Source organism: Eubalaena glacialis, chromosome 13 (genome assembly GCF_028564815.1).
Source record: "Eubalaena glacialis isolate mEubGla1 chromosome 13, mEubGla1.1.hap2.+ XY, whole genome shotgun sequence".
NCBI classification, from domain to species: domain Eukaryota; kingdom Metazoa; phylum Chordata; class Mammalia; order Artiodactyla; family Balaenidae; genus Eubalaena; species Eubalaena glacialis.
This window is the reverse complement of record NC_083728.1, coordinates 22,106,504-22,121,313: the sequence shown is the minus strand read 5'-3', so window position 1 is coordinate 22,121,313 and position 14,810 is coordinate 22,106,504.

Genomic DNA, 14,810 nt, shown 5'->3' with positions numbered 1-14,810 from the left:
CAGGGCAGGCTTCATGGAAGAGGTAACACTTAATCTGGGTTTTGCAGTATGAATAGGAGTTTGTCAGGCAGATACCGTAAAGAGGAGCATTTCATGCAAAGGGACCTATCTGTGCATACCGGGGCAAAGTCATAGGGGTGAGGAAGAGTGTGGAGAATTCATGGGAAGGGGATGTCAAACGGAGTGGCTGGAGTTTAGGGGTACTTGGAAGGAATGTTAAGGCTGGAAAGCATGGAAGAGCCCAGACCACATGGAAGGGCCTTGAATTCCAGGCTCAGTTTAGGCCAAAGGGAGCCATGGGAAAGCTTTTAAATGGGGGAGTGGTGTGGTTAGGGCTGAGTTTGGGGAAGATAATGAGGTAATCATTAATCATGGAATTTTAGAGCTTGAATTGAGTGATTATCATGATCCCTGGGCCCTATTTTATTTATTTTTATTTATTTATTTATTTTTTGGAATTTTGGATTTTTATTTTATTTTTTTATACAGCAGGTTCTTATTAGTTATCCATTTTATACATATTAGTGTGTATATGTCAATCCCAATCTCCCAATTCATCCCACAACCACCACCACCCCCCCACCACTTTCCCCCCTCGGTGTCCATACGTTTGTTCTCTATATCTGTGTCTCAATTTCTGCCCTGCAAACCGGTTCATCTGTACCATTTTTATAGGTTCCACATATATACATTAATATACAATATTTGTTTTTCTCTTTCTGACTTACTTCACTCTGTATGACAGTCTCTAGATCCAACCACATCTCTACAAATGACCCAATTTCGTTCGTTTTCATGGCTGAGTAATATTCCATTGTAATATATGTACCACATCTTCTTTATCCATTCACCTGTCGATGGGCATTTAGGTTGCTTCCATGACCTGGCTATTGTAAATAGTGCTGCAATGAACATTGGGGTGCATGTGTCTTTTTGAATTATGGTTTTCTCTGGGTATATGCCCAATAGTGGGATTACTGGGTCATATGGTAATTCTATTTTTAGTTTTTTAAGGAACCTCCATACTGTTCTCCATAGTGGCTGTATCAATTTACATTCCCACCAACAGTGCAAGAGGGTTCCCTTTTCTCCACACCCTCTCCAGCATTTGTTGTTTGTAGATTTTCTGATGATGGCTATTCTAACAGGTGTGAGATGATACCTCACTGTAGTTTTGATTTGCATTTCTCTAATAATTAGTGATGTTGAGCAGCTTTTCATGTGCTTCTTGGCCATATGTATGTCCTCTTTGGAGAAATGTCTATTTAGGTCTTCTGCCCATTTTTGGACTGGGTTGTACGTTTTTTTAATACTGAGCTGCATGAGCTGTTTATATATTTTGGAGATTAATCCTTTATCAGTTGATTCGTTTGCAAATATTTTCTCCCATTCTGAGGGCTATCTTTTCGTCTTGTTTGTAGTTTCCTTTGCTTTGCAAAAGCTTTTAAGTTTTATTACGTCCCATTTGTTTATTTTGTTTTTATTTCCATTACTTTGGAGGTGGATCAAAAAAGATCTTGCTGTGATTTATGTCAAAGAGTGTTCTTCCGATGTTTTCCTCTAAGAGTTTTATAGTTCTGGTCTTACATTTAGGTCTCTAATCCATTTTGAGTTTATTTTTGTGTATGGTGTTAGGGAGTGTTCTAATTTCATTCTTTCACATGTAGCTGTCTGGTTTCCCCAGCACCACTTATTGAAGAGATTGTCTTTTCTCCATTGTATATCCTTGCCTCCTTTGTCATAGATTAGTTCACCATAGGTGCGTGGGTTTATCTCTGGGCTTTCTAGCCTGTTCCGTTGATCTATATTTCTGTTTTTGTGCCAGTACCATATTGTATTGATTACTGTAGCTTTGTAGTAGAGTCTGAAGTCAGGGAGTCTGATTCCTCCAGCTCCGTTTTTTTCCCTCAAGACTGCTTTGGCTATTCGGGGTCTTTTGTGTCTCCATACAAATTTTAAGATTTTTTGTTCTAGTTCTGGAAAAAATGCCACTGGTAATTTGATAGGGATTGCATTGAATCTGTAGATTGCTTTGGGTAGTATAGTCATTTTCACAATATTGATTCTTCCAATCCAAGAACATGGTATATCTCTCCATCTGTTGGTATCATCTTTAATTTCTTTCATCAGTGTCTTATAGTTTTCTGAATACAGGTCTTTTGTCTCCCTAGGCAGGTTTATTCCTAGGTATTTTATTCTTTTTGTTGAAAAGGTAAATAGGAGTGTTTCCTTAATTCCTCTTTCAGATTTTTCATCATTAGTGTACAGGAATGCAAGAAATTTCTGTGCATTAATTTTGTATCCTGCAACGTTACCAAATTCATTGATTAGCTCTAGTAGTTTTCTGGTGGCATCTCTAGGATTCTCTATGTATAGTATCATGTCATCTGCAAACAGTGACAGTTTTACTTCTTCTTTTCCAATTTGTATTCCTTTTATTTCTTTTTCTTCTCTGATTGCTGTGGCTAGGACTTCCAAAACTATGTTGAGTAAGAGTGGCGAGAGTGGACATCCTTGTCTTGTTCCTGATCTTAGAGGAAATGCTTTCCATTTTTCACCATTGAGAATGATGTTTGCTGTGGGTTTGTCATATATGGCCTTTATTATGTTGAGGTAGCTTCCCTCTATGCCCACTTTCTGGAGAGTTTTTATCATAAATGGGTGTTGAATTTTGTCAAAAGCTTTTTCTGCATCTATTGAGATGATCATATGGTTTTTCTTCTTCAATTTGTTAATATGGTGTATCACATTGATTGATTTGTGTATATTGAAGAATGCTTGCATCCCTGGGATAAATCCCACTTGATCATGGTGTATGATCCTTTTAATGTGTTGTTGGATTCTGTTTGTTAGTATTTTGTTGAGGTTTTTTGCATCTATATTCATCAGTGATATTGGTCTTTAATTTTGTTTTTTTGTAGTATCTTTGTCTGGTTTTGGTATCACGGTGATGGTGACCTCATAGAATGAGTTTGGGTGTGTTCCTTCCTCTGCAAATTTTTGTAAGTTTGAGAAGGACGGGTGTTAGCTCTTCTCTAAATGTTTGATAGAATTTACCTGTGAAGCCATCTGGTCCTGGACTTTTGTTTGCTGGAAGATTTTTAATCAGAGTTTCAATTTCATTACTTGTGATTGGTCTGTTCATACTTTCTATTTCTTCCTGGTTCGGTCTTGGAAGGTTATACCTTTCTAAGAATGTGTCCATTTCTTCCAGGTTGTCCATTTTATTGGCATAGAGTTGCTTGTAGTAGTCTCTTAGGATGCTTTGTATTTCTGCGGTGTCTGTTGTAACTTCTTCTTTTTCATTTTTCATTTTCTTGATTTGAGTCCTCTCCCTCTTTTTCTTGATGAGTCTGGCTAATGGTTTATCAATTTTGTTTATCTTCTCAAAGAACCAGCTTTTAGTTTTATTGATCTTTGCTATTGTTTTCTTTGTTTCTATTTCATTTATTTCTGCTCTGATCTTTATGACTTCTTTCCGTCTGCTAACTTTGGGTTTTGTTTGCGCTTCTTTCTCTAGTTCCTTTAGGTGTAAGGTTAGATTGTTTATTTGAGATTTTTCTTGTTTCTTGAGGTAGGCTTGTATTGCTATAAACTTCCCTATTACAACTGCTTTTGCTGCATCTCAAAAATATGGTGGATATGGGAGCCTCTTCTTACATCTTCACTATCATTATTCTTGGGTTTTGGATCATCGTGTTTTTGTTGCCATTTGTCTCTAGGTATTTTTTGATTTCTTCTTTGATTTCTTTAGTGATCTCTTGGTTATTTAGTAATGTATTGTTTAGCCTCCATGTGTTTGTGTTTTTTACGGTTTTCTCCCTGTAATTGATTTCTAATCTCATAGTGTTGTGGTCAGAAAAGATGCTTGATATGATTTCAGTTTTCTTAAATTTACTGAGGCTTGATTTGTGACCCAAGATGTGATCTATCCTGGAGAATGTTCTGTGTGCACTTGAGAAGAAAGTGTAATCTGCTGTTTTTGGGTGGAATGTCCTATAAATGTCAATTAAATCTGTCTGGTCTATTGTGTCATTTAAAGCTTCTGTTTCCTTATTACTTTTCTGTTTGGATGATCTGTCCATTGGTGTAAGTGAGGTGTTAAAGTCCCCCACTATTATTGTGTTACTGTCAATTTCCTCTTTTATAACGGTTAGCCGTTGCCTTATGTATTGAGGTGCTCCTATGTTGGGTGCATATATATTTATAATTGTTATATCTTCTTCTTGGATTGATCCCTTGATCATTATGTAGTGTCCTTCCTTGTCTCTTGTAACATTCTTTATTTTAAACTCTATTTTATCTTAGAGCATTTTATTGCTACTCCAGCTTTCTTTTGATTTCCGTTTTATGGAATATCTTTTTCCATCCCTTCATTTTCAGTCTGAATGTGTCGCTAGGTTGAAGTGGGTCTCTTGTAGCCAGCATATATATGGGTCTTTTTTTTGTATCCATTCAGCAAGCCTGTGTCTTTTGGTTGGAGCACTTAATCCATTCACGTTTAAGGTAATTATCGATATGTATGTTCCTGTGACCATTTTCTTAATTGTTTTGGGTTTGTGTTTGTAGGTCCTTTTCTTCTCTTGTGTTTCCCACTTAGAGAAGTTCCTTTAGCATTTGTTGTAGAGCTGGTTTGGTGGTGCTGAATTCTCTTAGCTTTTGCTTGTCTGTAAAGCTTTTGATTTCTCCGTCGAATCTGAATGAGATCCTTGCCGGGTAGAGTACTCTTGGTTGTAGGTTCTTCCCTTTCATCACTTTAAGTATATCATGCCACTCCCTTCTGGCTTGTAGAGTTTCTTCTGAGAAATCAGCTGTTAACCTTATGGGAGTTCCCTTGTATGTTATTTGTCGTTTTCCCCTTGTTGCTTTCAATAATTTTTCTCTGTCTTTAATTTTTGCCAATTTGATTACTATGTGTCTTGGCATGTTTCTCTTTGGGTTTATCCTGCCTGGGACTCTCTGCGCTTTCTGGACTTGGGTAGCTATTTCCTTTCCCATGTTAGGGAAGTTTATTGACTATAATCTCTTCAAATATTTTCTCGGGTCCTTTCTCTCCCTCTTCTCCTTCTGGGACCCCTATAATGCAAATGTTTTTGCGTTTAATGTTGTCCCTGAGGTCTCTTAGGTTGTCTTCATTTTTTTTCATTCTTTTTTATTTATTCTGTTCTGCGGTATGAATTCCACCATTCTGTCTTCTAGGTCACTTATCCATTCTTCTGCCTCAGTTATTCTGCTCTTGATTCCTTCTAGTGTATTTTTCATTTCAGTTATTGTATTGTTCATCTCTGTTTGTTCTTTAATTCTTCTCAGTGTTTGTTCTTTAATTCTTCTAGGTCTTTGTTATACATTTCTTGCATCTTCTCTATCTTTGCCTCTATTCTTTTTCTGAGGTCCTGGATCATCTTCACTATCATTATTCTGAATTCTTTTTCTGGAAGGATGCCTATCTCCACTTCATTTAGTTGTTTTTCTGGGGTTTTATCTTGTTCCTCATCTGGTACAAAGTCTTCTGATTTTTCATTTTGACTATCCTTTTGTGAATGTGGTTTTCCTTCCACAGGTTGCAGAATTGTAGTTCTTCTTTCTTCTGCTGTCTACCCTCTCCCCTGGGCCCTATTTTAAAGATGAGCAAATTGAAGCCAAAATATGGTGCCCACAGCCGGTCGGGGGCAGAAGCATTTTCTCCCACCTCATCTGTAGGTGAGCTGAGCCTGAGGCTGGGATATGTTTGCATGTCCTATGAGATAAGCTTTTCCCAAACAGGACAAATTCCCATCCTTCTGTGACATATCTCTCTCTCTGTTTCTCTTCTTTGGTCCTGCCCTGGATTCTCCAAAGACCATGGCGGATAAGGGAGCCTCTTCTTATATGTTCCTTTTCTGCTTTTTTTCCATCTGGCTAATGGGTATAATAAATGGAGTGATGGCTGGTGCTAACTATCAAACATTCTGGGGCCTCCCCAAGCCAACCCTCACTAAGGCCCCAAGGAGGAAGAAGGCCAGCCATGACCAGGTTTCCTGACCACTGGCAAAAAGTGTGAGGCAGAAGGTTGCTGTTAGTGAGATGGGGAAAACAAGGTTGATAATTTATATGATTAGCCCAAGTGTTGTTCTGGGTTGCACGGAGCCAGCTGAATTCTCACTTTTCTCATTCTGGTTCCTATACTCCTCTTAATGTGACCTATGACCTCAATAGCTGTGTAAGTGAAAGTGATAAAACCCATTCTCTGATGGACTCCTCACGAAATTGAGGGAGAGTCCTGGAGAAGGACAGACAACCCTCTTCCATTTCCCTCAGAGCTTTCCTGCTTGAGCCCAGCTGGTAGCAGTGATGCTGGCTTGGCAAGCCAAAGCATCAATGGCTCCAGGGCCTGAGGGGTGCATGGGAAGGGCAGGACTGAGTCATTGGTCTAGCCCTTTAAGACTCTTGAACATGACCTCACTCTGGCACAGCCTCTGCAACACTCAAGACTGGCACTTGGGGAGAGTGCCATGGCTTTGGCACTTGTCCAGTTTTAGCTGAAGGAAGCATACTGTGTTAGAGTCAGAATTTTCCTAAAAGCCCAATTCTTCCCTCAGGCTGCTTGAGAAATACCCAGAAATCACTCAGGCAGCAAATGGAGGTGCAGTCACTTGGTCTCCACCCATAGATTTAGGCCCACCCCTGTGCCAGGCCCTGTGAGAGACAGAAAAATGAAGCAGGCATGTTTTCTTTCTGTGGCTTTAACAGAACATCTGCGTTTTCTTCCTTAATTGATATTAATGCATGTTCACTGTTCAAAATCTGTAAAATACAGAAGAGCCAAAAGTAGAAAGTAAAAGTCACTTCAAATATTATCACCAGAGAGAACAACTGTTAACATTTTGCTGTATTTCTTTCAGGCTTACTATACCATATTTAAGTATGTGTGTATATATGAATGCATATAAATATGTATTTAACTTCTAAAAATGGAATTACTTTTAATCATCCAACAAAGGTTTATTGAGCACCTACTCTGTGCCAACTATGTGCCAGTCAGTGGGATGCACAGGAGGACAAAACAGATGTGGTTCCTAATGTCATAAAAGTTGCCTATTAAGTACTACTCACCTGCTTTTTTTCATTTTTGTCTAACATGTTTCAGATCACAACATGTATTTCTACAACACATTTTTTGGTTGTCTAGAATTTCATCAAATAGATGAAGCCTAATTTATCAAACCCCCATTGTTGCACATTTAGTTTTTTTCCCATGTTTTCACTATTGCAAACAGTGGTCATCCCTGCAACCATTGGTTATGGTGGGTTGGCTCATTCTACATCCATTTCAGCTTCTTTTGATGTGCCTTCCTGTATTGCAGGGGCTGGAAGGGTGAAGATTGCATCTCCCAGACTCCCTTACAGCTAGGGTTTGGAGACCAATTCAGTCATACCCATTAAACGCACATGTGTGAGATTTTAAAGACAAAGCAAGGTGGAGACTCTCTTTCTGCTTTGGCTGTTTCCTGCTGGTTGTGAAGGCATTAAGATTTTCTGCAACTGTGGTCTCAGTGTTGTCACCAGCTCATGGGTGTCCAGAGATGGTGATGGGGGCAACAGCAACATCTGATCCCTAGATTAAAGCTGAAGTGACAAATTCCTTTTTGTTTTCATTTTTAAAGAATTTTTGGCCATGCTGCATGGCTTGCAGGTTCTTCGTTCCCCAACCGGGGATCAAAGCCATGTCCCCTGCAGTGGAAGTGCAGAGTCCTAACCACTAGACTGCCAGAGAATTCTCTGAAGTGACAAATTTCTGAAGACAGCAGTTACCAAGCTTCCAGGATGTGGTAGAGGCAGCAGCTCCCATAGGTAGACAGTACAGTGGTGACTTACGAGAGTCATTCCCAGAGACACAGCCCACTCACCAGGTCTTTCAATAATTTTTCAAGAACCCAACTTCCAGTATTAAGTCTCTTTCTGTTTAAAGCAGAAAATGTGGTTTCTGCTTCCTGCAACTGAGCTCTGAATGATATAAACTATGCTTTTGAGCCTGTTGACAATGATTGCCTCAGGATAAATTTCTAATCATGGAATCAAGGATTCAATCTTTGTTTAAACAGTTTTATTGAGATATAATTAATGTACCATAAAATTCATCCATTTAAAGTGCACAGTTTCATGGCTTTTAATATATTCAAAGTTGTGGATTCATCACCACAATCTAATATTAGAGCATTTTCTTCACCTCCCAAAAGAAACTCCATACCCATTAGCAGTCATTCTCTACACTCCTTCTCATCCTAGGCAACTACTAATCTACTTTCTGTCTCTATGGATTTTCTTATTTTGGACATTTCATATAAATAGAATCATACAATATGTGGTCTTTTTGATGGGCTTCTTTCACTTGGCATAATGATTTCAAAGTTTGTCCATGTTGTAGCATATATCAGAATTTCATTGCTTCTTATTGCCAGATCATATTCCATCAGTGGTTATATCATTCATCAGTTGATGGACAGTTGGGTTGTTTCTAGTTTTAAGCTATTGTGAATAATGCATCTGTGAACATTCGTGTACATGTTTTTGTGTGGATGTATATTTTAATTTCTCTTAGGTATATACTTAAAAGTGGAATTGTTGAATTACATGGTAACTCTTTAATTTTTTAAGAGACTGCCAAACTTCTTTCCAAAGTTGTTTCACTATTGTACATTCCTATTAGCAATGGTTGAATTTCTATTTTCTCCACATTCTCCCTGGCACTTATTATTGTCTCTTTGTTTAATATAGCCATTAGAGGCTATCATGGTTTTGATTTACATTTCCCTAGTGACTAACTATGTTAAACATCTTTTCATGTGCTTATTGGTCACTTGCATATCTTCTTTGGAGAAATGTCCGTTCAGATCCTTAGCCCATTTTTAAATTGTTATCTTTTCATTATTTATATAGTTCTTAGGGTTATTTATATATTCTAGATACAAATCCCCTATAATACATGTGATTTGCAAATATTTGCTCCCATTCTTGGGTTGTCTTTTCACTTTCTTGATGATATTGTTTGCAGTACAAAAGTTTTTAATTGTGATGAAGTCCTATCTTTTTTTTTTTTTTGCCATTTGTGTTTTTGGTGTTATATCTAAGAAGGCTTTGCCTAACCTAAGGTCATGAAGGTTTACTCCTGTATTTTCTTCTAACAGTTTTATAGTTTTAACCCTTTGGGTCTTTAAAATAAATGTATTTATTTATTTATATTTATATTTTTTTATTTTTGGCTGGGTTGGGTCTTTGTTGCTGTGTGCGGGCTTTCTCTAGTTGTGGGGAGTGGGGGCTACTCTTTGCTGCGGTGCGTGGGCTTCTCATTGCAGTGGCTTCTCTTGTTGCGGAGCATGGGCTCTAGGCGCACGGGCTTCAGTAGTTGTGGCACGCAGGCTCAGTAGTTGTGGCTCATGGGCTCTAGAGCACAGGCTCAGTAGTTGTGGCACACGGGCTTAGTTGTTCCGTGGCATGTGGGATCCTTCCAGACCAGGGCTCGAACCCGTGTCCCCTGCATTGGCAGGCAGATTCTTAACCACTGTGCCATCAGGGAAGTCCCTATAGTTTTAACTCTTACATTCAGATCTATGATCCATTTTGAGTTGATTTTTTTGTATGGTGTGCATGTGGATATCCAGTTGTCCCAGCATCATTTGCTGAAAGATTTCTTTCACCTATTGAGTAGTCTTGGCATCCTTGTTGAAAATCAATTGACCACAAAGGTAAGGGTTTATTTCTAGACTCTCAATTCTATTCTCTTGATCTATATGTCTGTCTTTAATGCCAGCACACCTTGTCTTGATTGCTGTAGATTTGTAGTTAGTTTTGAAATTGGGAAGAGTGAATCCTCCAACTTAGTTCTTCTTTCTCAAGATTGTTTTTAATATTTGGTGTCCCTTGCAATACCACATGAATTTTAGGATAATCTTGTCAATTTCTGCAAAAAAAAAAAAAGCCAGCTAGAATTTTGATAGAGATTGCACTGAATCTTTAGATCAATTTGGAGAGTATTGCCATTTTAACAGTATTAAGTCTTCTTGTCCATAAACGTGGAATGTCTCTCCATTTATTTAGATCTTTCATTTCTTTCAACAATGTTTTGTAGTTTTCAGTATACAAATCTTGCACATCTTCTGTTAAATGTACTCCAAAATATTTGATTCTTTTTGATACTATTGTAAGTGGAATTATTTTCCTAATTGCATTTCATTTGTTCATTGCTAGTGTATAAAAATACAATAGATTTTTGTATATCGATCTTGTATACTGGAACCTTGCTAAAATCATTTATTAATTCTAATAATTTTCCAGTTGGTTCCTTAGGATTTTCTCTATATAAGATTATGTCATCTACAAATAAACATAGTTTGACTTCTTTCCAATCTGGATGCCTTTTATTTTATTTTCTTAACTGACTGCTCTGGTTGGAAACTCCAGTACAATATTAAATAGAAATGGCAAGAGAAGACATCATTGTCTTGTTCCTGATCTTACAATGAAAACATCTAGTCTTTTGCCAGTAAATATCATGTTAGCTGTGGGTTTTTCATAGATACCCTTTATCAGATTGAGGACTCACCCATTTTTTAAGACTTCTGCTTTTTTATATGAATCATGCTCCATTGACATGCCAATCATTTTTCATTGGCTACTCTCTTGGCCACAACATTCCAGTGAAAACCTGAGTAACTATCAAGGTGTAACCTCTAGAAATGACCAGAACTCTCCAGGTGATGACTAATCAGAAGAGAGAGAGAGAGAGAGAGAGACTGAATGAATCACCTCCCTTGATCTAGTTACAATACTCCTATTCATGGAACTTAATGTAGAACTGGCTTTATGATTGATGACTGTAGTCATATTGTGGATTTCTTTATGAGCTTCAGCTAAATTAGTGGCTCTCAACCCTGTCAGTCCAAAGACACCGCCCCCAATAGCTTTTTATTGAAGTAAAACATTGTTATGTGTCAAATTGGCTGGGCCACAGTACCCAGGTATTTGGCCAAACATTATTCTAGACGTTTCTGTGAGGATATTTTTAGATGGGATTAAAAGTTGAATCAGTAGACCTTGAGTAAAACAGATTATTCTCCAGAATGTGGGTGGGTCTCATTTAATCAGTTGAAGGCTTTAATAGAAAACAACTGCCCTTCCCTGAGGAAGAGAGAACTCTACCAGCAGATGGCCTTTGGACACGGACTGCAACATCAGCTCATCTCTGAGTCTGCAGCCTGCCAGCCTCCTCTGCAGATGGAGGACTTGCCAGCCTCCACAATTGTATGAGACAATGCCTTAAAATACCCCCCCCAATATATGTAGACAATATAGATTTATAGATCTCTCTGTCTCTCTCTGTTTCTGTCTCTGTCTGTCTGTCTCTGTCTGTCTGTCTCTGTCTCTCTGTCTCTCTCTCTCTCTATATATATATCCTATTAGTTCTCTTTCTCTGGAAAACTCTAATACAAGCATATATACAGAAAGTGGACATAAAGGTACAGCTTGATGAAATTTCACAAACTGAACATGACAGATCAAGAAATAGGACACGACCATCTTCCTGCCTGTCTTGCATCCAGTCACTAACCCCCCAGAGGTAACCGCTATCCTGACTTTTAATAGCATAGATTAGTCTATATTATATATATAGTATGTTGACTTCTAATAGCATCAGTTAGTGCTGGTTTGAGGACTTTATAGAAACGGCATTGCTCAGGACAACCCCTTTTATGTCTGGCTTCTCTCACCCAACTGCATGTTCAGGTAAGATTCATCTGCAGTGTTGTGTGTACTTGTAAATAGCTCGTTCTTTTTGCTCTGGAGGATTCCACTGTGTGGCTCACCTCAGTTTATGTATCCATCCAGCTTTGATGGATATTCCGTTGTTTCCAGTTAGGGATTATTAAGAATGTGCTATTGCCAACATTCTTGCACATGTCTTTTGGTGAAAACTTGTAATGTTCTAGTAGGATATAAACCCAAAAGTATAATTGCCAAAGCCTCTTTTTCATAGCAAATATTTTATGCTTCCTTTCATTTTAGTTTTCTGAAATGAAATTCACAAGGGATAATCTACCGAAACACATGTATATCAATACGATGCCCAGTCTGTAATATAAAGGAGGTATAAAAGAGAAGTCATTTATAATAAAATCATGTGTATCTCCATATGTTCTTGGGCACAACTACCCAAAAAGACATAATAACCCATATCTATTCATAATGAGTAAGTTTGGATTCCAAAGATGTAAGCAGATCAGACACCCATAAACGCAAGAAGTGCAGAAAAATGACAGGGCAGGAGGTGCAGGTGAAAATTAAAATAAAAACAGTTGTTAGGGCAAGACACAACAGACCCAACTCATTCGTATACGATAAGAGAAAGAGAGAAATAACCTTAATTGAAGTAGGGAGAACACACCAAGACACATCGCAACCTGTCAGGTGGAGAGAAAAAGGAGGGTGAACATCTAAGTGTAGTGATAAGTAATTCCCATTTTACGGCACATGACAGGTGAGTGGTGTGACCACGCAGAAAACACATCTTCCATAGAATCTCACTCCTCAACAGAGGGGTGCTTTCTGCCTTCAGAACTTTAAAAAAAAAAAGCCTTTTACTACCACATCCCTCATTAAGGATTAGCAGATGGATCACAAGAGGAAGCTTTCCATTCAATGTTATCGAGAAACCATGTGGTGCATCCATGGGGACAGTTTCTGAGTAAGACTGAAAAACAACAGGTAACCCCCAAATAAATCATCTCAATGTGTAGTTTTCACAACATAGATTCAAAGCAACTGTCCCTAAAGAAACTCAGATTTCTTGCATCTCTAATTTATTAATATTTGGCTCTAAACCTGTAAAAAAAAAAAAAAGAGCTACATATCTCTTCTATTCAGTATTTACAGTTGGTTTCACTGTCTTTGCTGTAATTGCATCCATGCCCTGGAAACTTTTCCTCTTAATATGTAATTGGTGATAGTCTAATACATTGACTAGACAGACTGCCGAAAGAGAAAATTATTCAATAACTGAGTTGCTGTCCTTATTCCATTTACGCTTCCCTGTCAATAACAACCTTCTCCTAAGTTACTGAGTTTTTCACATGATGTCTCATGAAAACCTTTCAGTATTGTGATGCACTAAAGCCTGACCTATTTAGATTTGTCTTGAGTTTTCATCGGGTGGACATTTGAAAGTTGTGAAGGATGCAGGGCAATTACCAACAGGGTGAGACTATTCTGTGCATTGTGAGTTGCCCAGGATCCCTGGCCCTTGCCCCTAAATGTCACAAGGGCCCCCCAATTGTTAGTGACAGCCCAAAATGACCCCATGAATTTGTAAAATGCCCCCTAGAGAACTACTGGCTTAAATCTGCTTCATCTCAATCCTGTCCTCTTCATCCCAAACTCATTTGTTGGTATTTGGGTTCAAGTACAGGGGTTGACATTCACCCTTATTATATTTCATCTTCTTATATTCAGCCCATTGGTCCTGCTTGTCAAGGTCTTTGGACACTCTTGTTCTGATACTCAATGTCCTATTGCCCTTCCCAGCCACACTGTAAAGGGCCATCTTTCCATCTTAAAATGATGGATAGATAGTTGAACAGGATGGGGCTGGGACAGAACCCTGTGACAATCTACTCTAGACCTCAGGCCAGAGGTGAGCTGATATTTGACATCTTCTGGCTGCTGGTTATTTGTGGTCTCACAGGATGCAACCCACATCGCATCAGTTTCTTCTTAGAACGTTTACATTTTACAACTTCCTAGGAGTGGAAAGAGCACAACTCAGAACAGAGAATTGACTTGCCCAAGGTCACTTGGCAAATGAGGGTCAGAGCCGGGGTACAGCTGGCTGCCCCAGGGCTGACCCACTCCAGGCTCCAGAAGATTTACATTCCTCTAATGGCTACTAAGCAGCCCAGGGTGGACCGTGCACTGCTCTGATCTGGCCTAAAAAGGGGTGGAATCCAGGGGCCTCTCCCAGCCAAGGGCACCGTGTCCACAAGTCTATTTTGGCATCTGGCTTGTCTCTGGAGAATGGGCAGGGAGCCAGCGCTCCATGGAGAGTGTGGGGTGAACACTCATCAGATTACAGACACCAGCAGCCGCCTGCTCAGGCATCCGGGACAGAGTGGTGGACAGAGTCCCAGGACAGGTGACCCAAGCAGAGTCTCCATCCTTCAGCCCTCTATTTCCCTATCTGTAAAGTGAGAGCAATCCCTCCTCCCTTGCTTACCTCCCAGGGGTATTATAAGGAGCCAACAAGGAGGACCAGACTGTTTAGGCCTTCTAGAACATTCCAAAGACACTGTCTTTTACTCTGGGTTTGATGGGAGCCATTGAAGGAATTTGAGCAGAGGAGACAAGAGATCTGACTTAGGTTTTAACAGGTGTTCTGGATTCTGCAGGGGTGAAAGCTTGAAGTCGATAGATGCATGAGGGGGCTACCGCAACATCTGGGCGAGAAATGATGGTGGTAGTCCGGGAGGTGGTGATATATCTGGATAGATCTTGGATATATTCGGATATATATATATATTTTTTTTGGCTGCACCACGCGGCTTACAGGATCTTAGTTCCCCGACCAGGGATCGAACCTGTGACCCCTGCAATGGAAGTGTGGCGTCCTAACCACTGGACTACCAGGGAAGTCCCTATCTGGATATAACTTGAAGTAGTGCCAGTAGGATTTGCTAACAGATTGTGAGAGACAGGCATCAAAGATGATTCCAAGGGGGACTTCCCTGGCGGTCCAGTGGTTAAGACGCTTCCACTGCAGGGGGCATGGGTTCGATCGCTGGTCG